The following is a 15,659-nucleotide window of genomic DNA, read 5'->3' on the forward strand; positions in this document are numbered from 1 at the left end:
AAAAAAACTTTGATTGAATGAAATAAAAACTAAAATTTTATTTAAATTTTCTTAAACAATTTAAGAAATTTTTAATATATTATGTCATTTTTTAAAAATAAATAAAAATTAGAGTAAAATACACTAACATCTCAATTTTTAACCATAATTAAACGTAAGTTTATTAGTTTTCAAAATGAATATTTCACTCTAGAAGAATATTTTCGTTGGACACATAAGTTTTGCCATTACTCAACCGTCAATATTTTCATTAATTCGATGATGTAATAATATTTTGAAAATAATTTTATCTTTCATTAATTTTAAAAATTATTACTATATATTTTTTTTTATTTTTTTTAAAACTCTCGACTGATCACCCTGCGACCTTCTCTAGAAAGCGCATCAAGGGAGCATTAGATCTAGTGCTCTAATCTATGCTCCCTTAGGGAGCACTGTAAGCTCCCCTAAGGAACATTGATCTAGTGCTCCCTTTAGTAGCATGATTATGATGGTGCTCTCCAGGGAAACTTGAGATCTATAGTGTAAGGTTAGATCTCGCACTCCCTTAAGGAGATCCGATCGAATTTGATATTCCATGACCAAATCCATTCGCGAGGTGACTAACTAGTGTAAAAGAGCATCACCGACTGACCTTAAAGAAATAAAAGAGTGAAAAAAAAAAACATTTTAAACATTTTACGTTTAGGCATTAACATTATCTAAATATTTATTTTAAAAATTAATGTACCTGCATATAATTATAATCAAAAGTTGAGAAATCAGTACATGTTACCCGAAAAACTATTTTTACACTTCCAACATGGTCAATTGTTGAATTATATTTATTTTCATTTGGAGTAGTATGCTTTATGTTTGCGTGTAGAAATTATTTTTTGGTATAAAAATGTGGGCTATGTATTAAATTATTAATTTATACTTTATAGCAACCTAAAATTTGCCCCTACTTTGATTAATTATGGAGAAAATTTTGAAGATAAAGAATAAATTATTATTATTATTATTATTCTACTTTGGTTGCTGACTTGCTTGTTACAGTTTGCAGATGGTGGACAAGTTTTTGCCTTTTTGGCCGGTTGACCACGTTTTATGCATGAAACATGTGATTGAATGAGGGAAAATAACATTTACGAAAGGTCGGCATAGCATTTTTTCTTTGGGCATGTGAGTGAGAGAGAGAGATTAAATTTCATAGGCGATCATTAAATTTATATTATTTCCTCATCTTACCCACCAAATTTCAATTAGTCTCAATTTTATCATTATTTTTTTAAAATTATACTCGATACGATTATTCTAATTGATTTGATTGAAATTAATAATGAAATAACGATATAGTAATCATTCAAATAATCACATTATTTAAAAATCTATGAAAACTTTTTTTAATCATTCTCAATTTCATTTTTATTATTATTTTCATAGATTTTTTCAAAGAAACAAAAATGGTGAGAAAAAAATGGATTAAAAAAGGTTAATATAAATTATTTTTTAAACGATATGATTACTTAAGTGGTTATTATATTATTATTTTATTATTTATTTTGATGAAATCATTTATTACACACTTTAAAAAATTTAGTGACTAGATTCGGAAAGAGAAACGAAAAAAAAGATATAAATTCAATGATCGTCGCTAAAATTTACTCGAGAAAAAGAAAATAAAGTTTTCCCAAAGTTTTGTACTCATAAATTTATTTCCTAATTACTATATCAAGGCAAAGTCTTTTTTTTAAAAAAAATTTGTATGAAAGAAATAACCAAAAAAAAGAAAGGTAGTTAAAAGTTTCTCTATCTCACATGCTTTTGCTCCTTTTCTTTTCTCCATCTCCAAAAAGTGTCCATCACATGGATAGATAGTTTCACTTATCTTATTTTCTTCATTTTTTCAAGAGTTAGACGATTTTGATTAAATTCTCTTGCCATTTATTTTGATAATTATATGGGTTTGAATTTTTTTTTAGATTTCTTATTTTGGGAATTTGAGATATTATTTAATTTGGGTTTGGATGGTTTTGATGATTCTCTGTTACCCATGGTGTTGCAATTTTGATTTATATATTCCCTTTGGTAATTAGAAAATGACTTGCTGAAGAAATTTTTTTTTTGTATAAAATGTTTTATAGGATAATTTAATGTTTTCTACTGTTTGGATGAACTGTCAAAAATATTTTTTATTATTTGTATCATTTTATGAAAAATATTTTTTATCATGGTGGAGTTATTTATGTGTGTTAAAATAATAAATAAGAGTTGATTATAAAACAATATTGATATTTGATTTTCACTTATTTTGAATCAAAATTAAGAATGAAAATGAAAATGGATAAAATCAATAATGATATTTCCCAAAGCATTTAACCACATATCTGTAATGAAAATAGACTTTAATTTTCAAAAAATTTTCCACCGTATTAATTTTTTATCATAACTATAAAAATATAAATATTCATCAATTGTGTAAGATATTCAAAATCTATACTTATAATCATGTATTCATTAAATGACGATAATTGAAATATTTTTTATTATAATTATTAGTAAAATTTAAAAATATTATAAATGTGTATTCATCAAATGATGATCATTGAAATATTTTTTATTATAATTATTACTAGGATTTATTCCATTAATAAATAAAAAATTTACTTGTGTTGAATGGTTTCATTAAAAAATATGTTTTTTAATTTTAATAGTGTTGTATAATTTAAATATTAATATTTTAAATTAATTTTTTAAGTTAAATATTAATATTTTATCAAACTTATACTCACAAACTTAGTATAAAAGTGTTTTTGTTGTTATCTGGAAAATGTCTTACGCCCTTCAAGGGCGTAAGATATTTTCTGTGGTTAACCCTGTTGACTTGTAAAATATTTTACATTTAAAATTAATTTTTTGTTTTCAAAACAAGCGCAAATCCTGAAAATGTTTTTCGAAAAATATTTTACTGCAAAACAAACAGACCCTAATTCTCAATTATTTCTCATATTCTCAATCAACTAATAATAATATGTATTTAATGATCTCCCACAATTATTTTTTTCCTATATATAAAATCAATTTTTTTTCAATTTATAATATCCACTCATGAATTTTTTTTCCTTAATTTCAATTAAAAAAAGTTTCATTTGAATATTTAACTTTAGATTGTTAAGATTGCACTCGAGCATTTGTCTCATTGGTTGGTGCATGATCCCCCTGCCTATAGAACATGATTCGAATCTCCCATCCCCCAATTATAAAAAAAAAAAACTTTAGATTGTTGAGATTATTGAGTCGTTTTGATTTTTTTATTATATCAATCAAGTCTTTATACTTTTATTTCGAATCAAATAAGTTTGACATAATATCTAAGGTTTGGATAGAGATGGATGTTTTGGTAGTTATTAATATGCTGCAAGAAGATAAAGAACGGTCACACAAATTACAGTATTTACTGAAATCTATAAAAAAAATGCTTGCAGAATATTTCTTATAAAATTTCACACATCTATAAGAAAGGTAATCAGCCGGCAGACTTTTTATCAAATTAGGGCCATACTCACCAAAATATTCAGATTTTCATTCAAGTTCAAGGCTAATTAGGTGGTATTTTAAAATTAAATAGATTTAATTTACCATATGTTTGTTTTAAATAAATGTAAAAGAGTAGTACTCCTAATTTATTTTTATTGTTATTTCCTTTTACTTTTAGGCTCTTGTAAAACAAAAGATTTTATCTTTACTGTAGCATCCAAAATTATGCACATAACAATGAAACCTCCTTTGGCCTTATTTAATTTTAGTTTATGCTCATGTAAAATCAGAGGTAAGGTTGATGAACCCCTTCCTATGTATGTTTTTATTTTATTTTATTAATAAAATTTTAATAGGGTTGTTGGGTTCTGCAAGAATTTTCAGCACAAAAAAAAAATCAACCCTTTGTACTTTTATTTTAAGCAAAATAAACCTTTATAATTTTATTTTGAGTTAAATAAGCCATTATAACTAATGATTGACTTAGTTAAAATGTTATTTATCATTTTATGATGCATGGCTCTAATGTGGCATATTAACATATTATAATTGATGATAATATGACATGTTGACATTTCATAATTGATGAAAACGTGGCATGTTAATTTGGAATGATAACGTGATTATGTGACGTTTTTCACCCTCTACATCAACACTATGTCAATGTCATGTTTTAACTGATAACAATTAATCAATCATTAATTATAAGAGCTTATTTGATTTTAAAACAAATTATAGGGGTTTGAATGAATGCAAAAAAAAAATTTATTTGAATTTTCTTAAATAGTTTATGACTTATTTGAGTATTATGTCAATAAGTTTTTAACTTTTTATAGTTAACAGTTAATTAACTATTATTAATTAAAATATTATATTTACGTGTCATTGACGTGAGATTGAGATAAAAAATGAAAATATCATATTATTATGTTGTATCAATATGTTGTGTCGTTATGTATTATGAAATGTTAACCTCACATGATATAAAATGACATATGACGTTTTGACTAATGATAATTAATTAACTATTAGTTATAATAATTTATTTAATTTAAAATATAAATATAAAACTTAATTGAGTATAACAAAATATTATTTAAATTTATGATATTATCTTTTATTTTCGCTGTCAGGATATGAACCCAGATTCCAAACTCTAGGAATTGCGAAGTGCTATTTGATGTGTGAAGCAAACAATTTTATTTAAATGAGTTGTCGCCCAATTCTCCGATTCCAATTATGCCTTAAGCATCTGTGTTTATATTACAAACCCAAGTACATCAAAATTATTACGGAAACTTAGCGTGACATCACCTTAATTATAAATTTGGCCATACTAAATGATTATTTATTTAAATTAAATTTAGAGATATCAATGAATAAGGTATATGTTATTTTTAAAATATCTTAATTCAAACTCTATTATTTGATGCAGTGTATTTGAATTCTATAAATACTCAATTAAAATTTTGAATTATTATAAGAATTTGTATCTGAATATTCTAAACACTATGTAATAAATATCCATATCCGTTAAATATCCGATTAAAATTAATTTTTAAGTATGTTATTAATGAACATTAAATTAATAAACTACAATAGTTCATAAAAATAAATTAAAATTAAAATTATATTTAAAATAATTAACAAATTTTAATAAGTATTACATTAATTTCTTAATTACGTTAGTGTGTAACAGAGATAAAGTTGTATGGGAGTGAAACTCTCTTCAAATTGAGCGATGGTGGAACGCTTTGCTACTAACTATCTATGTCGTTATTATATAGCGAGTTGTTGAGAAAATTGAGATTCTAGCAAGTTGAGACGTAACTAATTGTCCCAAATTGGACAACATGATTAGTTAGTTAGAATTTATTGTGCATAAGTGAATGTATCTAAATATCTCAAGTCTAGATTCTTTAGATACTATTGCGGTATTTTCTCTCTCATGTTCTTTATATACTTAATAAGCCACCAACCTATGTCTTAGTTTATGTCTATGAGTAGCAATCAATGATTATTTTTTTTAAAAAATATTACAATATTTATAAAAAAATTATAAACAAAAGGTAATATAAATAAATTAAATTTTAACATTTAAAATTATTATTTATAATCAATTTAAATAATATGTATCCTAATATCACTACGTTACTTAAATTTGTATTGAAATCTTATTTAATCAGATTGAATAATGCAAAATATATGATTTTAAGGTATTTGTTAAAATCCTAAAAAAAAAAAAAACCAACCTTCAACCCAATAATATCCTCATATAATTGACAAAAAAAAATTGATAGGCACCCTTGAAGTACCATAGAACCTTGAGAGCTACAAGGAGTCTGAGTTGATTCCTTGAAGATGGGCCAATGCTTGCTCTTATAAGCATTTTTTCAACTCTTAACATTCATGGAAAAGAATGATTATTGGAATAGAATAGTTATTATATAAGTATAAAATAGAATAATTAATTTTTGTAAAAGTAAGAGTCTGTTTGTTTTAACGTAAAATATTTTCATTTTTAAGATTTATATTTGTTTAAAAGATAAAAAATTTATTATAGATATAAAACATTTTATGAGTTAAAAGGAAAAAAACTCATTGATCTCGTAAAATATTTTATGCTTTTGAAAGGCATAAGACTCTTTTCAAAAAATAGAAAAAATGTTCTTATATCACTACAACATTTTGAGACTTTAATTGCAATTAAATTTATGTATTTAAATATAAAAAATAAAAAATTAGTGTATTTAAATATTGTTAAATAATACTTAAATAATTTCATTTAAATAAAGTGTATTAAGCAAATAACGCATGATTTTTTTTTGTTGGTGGCAGCTTAAGGGTTTAACAAAAAAATCATTTTCTATTCATTTAAATATTTTTGTTGATTCTTGCCCAAACACTTCTCTATACTCTTTACCCCAATTTTAAATCCTTTTGTCATCAAAAAAAAAAAAAGTTGAATTTCTAATTTCTCTGATTCATAACAATGAAATCATCTCTTTCCCTCTCTTCACAATTTCTTAAAGCCTTTTGGAAATTTCATTTGCCTCTAGGTTTTTCCCAATCATCTTATCTCCTCTTCTCTCTTTCTCACTCTAAGGTTTTTGAATTTGAGAGAAATTTCGTTGTGATTGATCGCAAAGATTGAGGTTCCATGGAATCGGTACAAGGTGGCACTAGATGCGGAGGGAGGATGACATGGTGAAAATCTCCCATTTCATTTAGGCCATTGGAAGACGGTTAATTGCTATAAATCTTGTCGGTATGAAGTTTTTTTTTTCGTTTTTTGGATTTAATTTGGTTTTGCTGAATATGTTCGATAATTTGTTAATATTTGGTATTAGTTTGCTGAATAAGTTCCATGTAAATCCTGTCCCCCTCTATGAGTATGCTCAAACCAATTTGCTAATTTCTTGTTTCCTAATTTGAGCTCAATATACTGTATGAATAATATTATTGTTCATTTTGTTGTATCGTGGGTATTATAAATATTAACTTATGAATTGGTTACACAGTCATATAGTTTTCTACTAAAAGTTCTAAATTTATATCAATTTTCATTATGTTATGTTCATAATATAAATTTAGAAAAGTGAATTTGAATTTAATCTAGTATATAAAATGATGACGATGAAGGCAAGGTGTCGTAACGTGCGGGTCCGAGAACCCGACCGTCAAACGTCGACGAAAATAAGGTTGTTTAGGAGTCGCCACCAATCTTTTTTATCTAAGTGTGATTGGTTACCTATTAACCCGATTCTAATTGACGAAGTCCTAAATTAATTTTAGGTCCGTAAAAAGAACGAGAACTGATCCACGTTTTTTTTAGAGATGGGTTCGGGAGTGCAGTTACGCACGGAGAAGAGTTAGTACCTCCGTGGCGCCCGTTCCACGAACGGTACCATTTAATCTTAAGTTATCCTATTATAGCCTACTTTTGATTTAATCCCTGCTTATTAACTAATTTTTTATTAAATTGGCTCGACTTATCTCACAATAGGTTCGATTTAAAAATTAAAATTCCTAGACTTTATCTAGGCTCGACCTATCTCAAAACAAGTTCGATTTAAAAATTAAAATTCTTAGACTTAATCTAGGCTCGACCTATCTCAAAATAGGTTCGATTTAAAAATTGAAATTTCTAGACTTAATCTAGGACTCGACCTATCTTAAAACAGGTTTGATTTAAAAACTGAAATTTCTAAACTTAATCTAGGCTCGACCTATCTCAAAATAGGTTCGATTTTAAAATTAAAATTCTTAGACTTAATCTAGGCTCGACCTATCTCACAACAGGTTTGAGTTAAAAATTAAAACTCCTGCTTTCGAAGCTTAAAACATGAATTAATTTTGATTCTTGTTTTAAGAAGTTTATGTACATGGCTAAGCATGTATGCATGATTGAAATGATGGAACGCTTTCATGTTTATGATTCATTAAGGTTCCAAGACCTTTCTCTTGCTTCATCCAATTTTTCACTGCAGCTTTCAATGACCTTCGTCTTGTACCTTTATTCATTGGCTGACATTCTTGATTTTCTTTAGGCGTGCCCTATTCTTTTTGACATTTGACTTTTTTTTTTGTTGCTCAAGTTTAAAGCTCTGCCATTCCTTTTTCTCATCATTAAGTCTTTTGTTAAACAATGAACGCAATTTCTTGCTTAATTAGTTCATTTCTTTACCAGTCATCATTTATATCCATGACAATCATCATGTTGGATTATATATTAGTGGAAAGAAAGGCTTGAAATATAGAAGTGAAGGAGGATTTCATATATATAAATGTACAAAAGATCAAATGGAGGGAAATTTACAAAGCAATGATTAGATCATTCAAACAATGAACACTTAGACCATTTAGAGAAACCAATCTGATTTTCGACTTCAAGAATTGTCCTTGATTGATGCCTTGAGCAAATTTGTAGGTTGCAGACTTTATAACTCCTCATGTTTTGCGAAATTGTGGAGCTCCGTTCATAGTGCATTTTCACCTCAATCTGGTACTCTTCTTGGACTGACAATTTCATTCCAAATTCTTGCCTTTTGGCCTTAAGCTGCCCTTTTCGGGTTTTAAGCATGAGCCTCTTCCTTTGGGTATGAGTTGCCCTTTTTCGGGTTTTCAACACAAACCCCCTTCTTTTTTATTTATATTTTTTGTTTTGTTTTGTTTTTTGTTTTTTGTTTTTTTTAAGCATAGTACTTTTTCACCGCATCCGCGTTTATCGGATTAGGCAGATCTTCCCTCTCCATGTCAGCCGAAATTAAAGCTCCTCTTGAAAAAGCCTTCTTTACCACATATGGCCCTTCCCAATTCGGCATCCACTTTCCCTGAAAATCAGTTTGATTAGGGAGTATTCTCTTAAGAACCAACTCTCCTTCTCGAAACTGCCTGGGACGAACTTTTTTCTTGTATGCTTGCATCATCATTCGTTGGTACAACTGGCCATGACAAAGAGCCGTAAGCCTTTTTTCCTCAATCAGGTTCAATTGTTCATAGTGAGAGCGAATTCACTCAGCATCTTCCAATTCTGTTTCCATCAACACCTTCAATGATGAGATTTCTACTTCAACAGGTAGAACTGCTTCTATACCATATACTAATGAGTACGGAGTTGCCCCCGTAGAGGTACGCACAAAAGTTTGATATGCGTGCAAGGCAAAAGGAAGTTTTTTGTGCCAGTCTTTGTAGACTTCAGTCATCTTTTCAATAATCTTTTTAATATTTTTGTTGGTTGCCTCTATCGCTCCATTCATCTTCGGACGGTAAGTTGTTGAGTTATGGTGTTTGATTTTGAATTTAGTGCAAACCTCCTTTACCATCGCACCATTCAAATTGCTTGCATTATCAGTAATAATCCTTTTCGGCAGCCCATATCTACATATTATCTCCCTTTGGATGAACTTGCACACCACCTTTTATGTCACATTAGCATAGGAAGCCGCTTCTACCCATTTCGTGAAATAATCAATGGCCACCAATATGAATCGATGTCCATTGGAGGCTTTTGGCGTAATAAGCTTAATTACATCTATTCCCCACATTGAAAATGGCCAAGGCGCCGTGAAAACGTGCAATGGGGCTAATGGAACATGGATCATATTTGCATAAATCTGACATTTGTGGCACCTTTGAATGAAGTTTATGCAGTCTGATTTCAATATCAACCAATAATATACAGCTCTCATAATTTGTCTGGCCAACATATGTCCATTAGCATGAATTCCACAAGTTCCTTCGTGGACTTCTTCCATTATTTTGTTGGCCTCAATAGCATCCACACATCTCAAAAGTACTTGATCCCGACTTCTTTTGTATAGCACTTCTCCGCTCAATAAGAAACCCGTTGCTAATCTTCTAAGGGTCCGCTTGTCATTATCCGTGGCATTCTCCGGATATCTCTGGTGCCTAATATATTGTACGATATCATGATACCATGGCTTACCATCAACCTCTTCTTCAACGTTCAAGTAGTGTGCGAAGGCTTCACGGACTTCTAAATCAAAAGGGCGTATATCAGCCGCCTCTTTTATTTTGAACATCACTGCAAGAGTGGCCAAAGCATCAGCAATCTGATTCTCTTCTCGAGGCAAATGGTTGAAGTTGATTTTCTTGAATTGTTTGCTTAATTTTGTAACTAGCTTTTGATATGGAACTAGTTTAGAATCTCTAGCTTCTCATTCGCCTCTCATTTGACATATCACCAAAGCCAAGTCTTCGTAAACCTCTATCATGTCGACCCTCATCTTGATTGCTGCTTGTAATCCCATTACCAACGCCTCATACTCCGCCATACTATTAGTACAATTGAAATTTAATCTTGTCGTGGCTGGATAGTACTTTTCATTTGGAGAAATCAACACTGCCTCAATTTCATGCCCCAAAGCATTGGATGTCCCATCCAAATACATTTTTCAGGGATTAGGTTCATTGAGACCGTCCTTTTCTATGTGCAAGATGGCCATCAAATCTTTGTCTGGAAAATCAAAACTTATAGATTCATAATCCTCAGTAGCTCGATCTGCAAGAAAATCAGCGATGACGCTCCCTTTGATTGATTTTTGGGACACATACACAATACCATATTTAGACAGTAGAACTTGCCATTCGTGCTATTCTTCAAAACAGGATAGGCTTTTCAAAAATATACTTGATGGGATCCAACTTCGCCACCAACCACGTTGTATGATACAACATATATTGTCGGAGCTTTTGGGCGGTCCACGCTAGAGCACGACACATATTTTCGAGCGCAGAGTATTTGGACTCATACTCTGTGAATTTCTTGATCAAGTAATATATGGCTTGTTCTTTCTTCCCAGTTCCATCATGTTGCCCCAATACGCATCCCATGGAATTCTTATTCACAGTCAAATACAAAAATAGAGATTTTCTTGTCGTTGGTGGTACCAACACTGGTGGATTTATGAGATACTATTTGATTTTATCAAAGGCTATTTGACATTCTTCATTCCACTCTCTTGGGTCTCGTTTTCGAAGTAGCTTGAAGATTGGATCACATTTGCAGGTGAGTTGGGATATGAATCAAGCAATGTAATTTAACTTCCCTAAAAATCCTCTCACTTCTTTCTGTGTTTTAGGAGGTGGCAACTCTTGAATAGCTCGTATTTTATTTGGGTCCGCTTCAATTCCCTTTTCACTCACTATGAACCCCAACAATTTTTCAGAAGTAACACCAAAAGTGCATTTTGCAGGATTCAGCTTGAGCTGAAACTTCCGCAATCTCTCAAACAGCTTCTTGAGATTGACAGTATGATCCCTTTCTGTACGAGATTTTGCAATCATGTCATCCACATATACCTCTATCTCATTATGCATCATATCATGGAACAAAGTCACCATTGCCCTTTGGTAGGTGGCATCTGCATTCTTTAATCCAAATGGCATTACTTTGTAACAAAACGTTCCCTACATAGTTACGAACGTTATTTTTTCCATATCTTCGGGTGTCATCTTAATTTGATTGTACCCCGAAAAATCATCAATAAATAAGAATAAAGCATGTTTTGCTGTGTTATCCACAAGAGTATCGATGTGTGGCAAAGGGAAGCTATCCTTCGGACTCGCTCTGTTCAAATCCCTATAATCAACGCACATTCGAACTTTTCCATCCTTCTTAGGAATCGGGACTATATTAGCTACCTATTCAGGAAACTTGGCCACTTTCAAGAACCCAGCATCAAATTATTTTTTTACTTCTTATTTAATTTTCAACAACATTTCTGGCTTCATCCTTCTCAATTTTTGTTTAATGGGCTTGCAGTTTGATCTCAAAGGCAACTTATGGACGACAATGTCAGTATTGAGACCTGACATGTCCTGATATGACTAAGCAAACACATCCACATATTCACGGAGTAGTTCTTCTAGCTTCTGCCGTTCATCAGATGATAACGAAGTGCCAATCTTAACCTCTTTCTTTTCTTCCCCATTTCCAAGGTTAATCATTTATGTGAGTTCCTGATGAGGTAAGATCTCTCTTTCCTCATGTTCCAACAATCTTGACAAATCATGGGGTAAGTCATAGTCATCCACATCATCTTCATTTTTCAATTCATCAATGTTCGAAACTTTCTCGAAATCAAAATTCACATTGTTCTCCAAATTATCTTCGTGTTCATTATTTAAAGACCTGCAAATAGGTAAAATTGGACATATGTATGGGCAAGTATTTATTGGCTAAAAGAACAGACAAAAAAGAAATATGTAAAAAGGTTGATGAATTATGAAACATATTATGCATTGTCAATTATTTAAATGATGAAGGTAACAGAAAGCCCTACTTAAACAAGAAATTACTCTTAACACCCCTGGGCATAGGCATTTAGATTTGTTCATTACATTTTTAAAGACTTAAAGATGACAAGTAACTCTGTGGCTGTCCAATTGATTAGCTCCTCTCTTGGTAGTACTTGATACACCACAGGGCTCTTCTTGTTAGATTCTTCGTCTTTGATCATATGGATTGACAACTCATCAACCATCTGTAGAACCTTATTGACCTTTGTTAGTGCTTCGGGATGAATGAAACCGGTAGAGCGAAAAGTCCCATATAAGTACAAAATTGTCCGTTTCCCAAATTCTTCTTCCTTTCCCTCAAGTTAAGCCATCCCTTTAATCTTCTTTTGAGCTGCCAATTTCCTTCTCTCTTCTTTGGTAGGCTTGTACGCTAAACCAAACCTTTCTTCATTCTTTATTGGAGTCAAAGGACGATTAATTCCTTGTAAATTCTTTCCTAACCCCAAACCTGCACGACATCTTTTTCCCACTGTCTGCTTTACCCCTATTTCAGTTGCTACTGACAAACAAAAAGTTGGTATCATTTCTCCCTCCCCCACATAAGTAGCATTAACAAATTCAAAAGATCTGAAGGAGCACTCTAGGACTTCTTCTGTCGCCTCTACATAGGGGGCAGATGAGGGTTGAATGGAAGAGGGCTCAACTATCAGATGAGCACTCATTTTTTCCTCCGCAGATACACTTATCAGTTGGCCCTCAACTATGAATTTAACCTTTTGATGAAGGGAAGAGGGTATGTGTAAAACCCAGTATTGTACCTAACGGTACACTTGAATTGATTTAACCTCGAACTAGTTTAAATAGGAATCGTAGGATAAAATTTATTATTTTATAGTCAAGGAATGACTAAAAATGATTGTTCGGAGTTCAAGGGTTCATTAGGGGTAAAATTAAAAATTTTGATGTTCAGGGATAAAATCGTCATTTTGCCACCTAAGATAATAATTTGATCATGGAGTGAAATTTTTGACCAATATTAACTATTTGGAGTATAATTTAATGATAGGAAGTGAACAAGTTTAATTCTGGTGATTTTTGGAGTGTAGGGGTAAAAATCGTAATTTTACCACTCGCGGATAAAATTTGAGATTTTGAGAGAATTTAGATCAAATTTGACAAATTGGAGAATGGTATGAGTATAAGGGATGAAAAACATGTTTGTGGGCAATTTTTCAATTTTTTTGGGTAAAAATGTAATTTTTTACTTTTATGGGGGTAAAAGTGTAAATTTCAAAAATTACTCCACCGAGACTTTGGATAAGTCTGAGAATTTTATCTAAGCTATGGCTATGTGGGACAAGTGTATGGTGATAATTTGGAAACAAATGGATGAAATTTTAAAAATAGACCAATAGGAAAGTGACACGTGGCATTTTAAAAAATGATATAATATTATTTTAATGAAAAGTCAGCCCATTTAAACCCCATTTTAAGTGCTGACCGGCCATAAGGAAGAACAAGAGAGGAAATAGAGAGGAAAGGAAGAAAAGAAAGAAAACAAAGGGAAACTAGAAAAATTCAAAGGGGAATTCGCGTTTTTCGCCCGTTTACGCGTTTAACGGCAAAATTTTTCGACTTTAGCTTGATTTCTACCTTTCCTATGCCTTTGTTTCCATTTAGCATGCTTGAGGAGAGAGATCAAAAAGTGATATAAAGGGTTGGACGAAATTCTAGGGGAGAGAAATTGAAATTTTTAGGTTTTGATTTTTAGTTAAATTGATAGTTTTAGTTAGTTAAATGTGTTTAGAAATTAAATTGGGCAAGAAACCATTAAATTTTCACAATACCCACCCTTAGCTGAATATGCATTGATGTACAATGATGATGATCTGATTTTTATTCTAAGAGAAATGAAGAGAAAATGATTAAAAAATGGTTAAATGTGATAGAAAAACAAAGTAGAAAATTTACAGAGTTAATGTCCCATTTTTGGCCGAATTTTTCAAAGAATAGAGTGAGCTGATTTTGGTTATATTAGAGGACTATTGGCTGATAATTAATGGTTAGAAATGTTGGAGAGAGAATGGGACAATTTAGAGCTAAAAGGGAGCGCGTTAGCAATTTATCGGGTAAAGTGTCAAAAATAGGTTAATACTACGTTTAAGCCATTTTTGACTATTGCATTTCATACCATGCATTAGTATAAGATTTAAGTCAAATATATAGTGATTTAGCATTAATGTGATGAATTGAGTAAATTTTTGCAATGTGACTAGGAGGAGAGCCTTCCGGTAAATGCAAGGAAATCGTACCTGACGAGTAATTATTGGGGCACCTAAAAAGCAATTAGTTTGTACAAACGGTGAGTAAACCTATTATTATTGTGAATTATCTAGAGTTATTTTAAAAATGCTCTTTATGTATTTTATGAAATGAAAACGAAATTAAAACGGGATTTTTGATGTTTTAGAAATAAAATGTGACAACAAAATATATTGTGTTGATTATGAAATTGAGTAATTGGAGGCTGTTAACTGTCTTGAAAATTATATATTTTTCTATGAATGGCTTATGAGATATGAGTATATGTGGCTATATTTTGTAAGTGTATTGAGAAATTTATGTAAGCTGTTTTTACTATGTAGACTGGATAAATAAATAAAAGTCACGTTATACTGTCTAAATTTTATTAAAATTGGTGGGTTAGTCACTGCAGTGACGGGTTTCCATGGATTGCTTATTAGAAAGACACGGTAAACCTGGTTATATAGTTACTCCGGTTGTAGACATGGGTTTCCAAGTCAACGCCAAGGAACGACTTGTTTTAAAAATAAAAATGTGTTTCACATGTAAATGTTATAACAACCTTGGCGGACTCGGTTAGATGCCTCGACCAAGGTATCCCCGAGGATTAGTTTTGACTTGAGCCTTGTTTTCTTTTATAAAATACATAAGCCTTAACAACTGTTTTGGTAAATTATAAATATTTTATGGTTTAAGAAATAAATTGAAAACATTATGAAATGGTTTGTGATTTGTTGTTTAAACTTGCCTCCCTGTTACTCGCCTTTAGATATTTATAATAATGTCTGTTTACTCATTGGGATTGCAAAATCTCACCCACCTCCTTTCCAAACATTTCAGGTCTGTGGTAGCTTGTAGTACCTTATTTTGTCGAGGATTCCAGTTGACATCTCTACCACACAGACGTAGGTTTCTAGCACCAACACTAGGTGTATTTTGGGTCACTTGTCATTGTAACCATTATTGTACATTATAACTTTGTAAATTTTTGTATGTGTGAATTTATTTTACTTACACATTACAAAAGATTTCTTACACGTGTTTCTATAAATATTGTTTTATATAAAAAAATG

This window comes from Theobroma cacao, chromosome 10 (genome assembly GCF_000208745.1).
Source record: "Theobroma cacao cultivar B97-61/B2 chromosome 10, Criollo_cocoa_genome_V2, whole genome shotgun sequence".
NCBI lineage: Eukaryota > Viridiplantae > Streptophyta > Magnoliopsida > Malvales > Malvaceae > Theobroma > Theobroma cacao.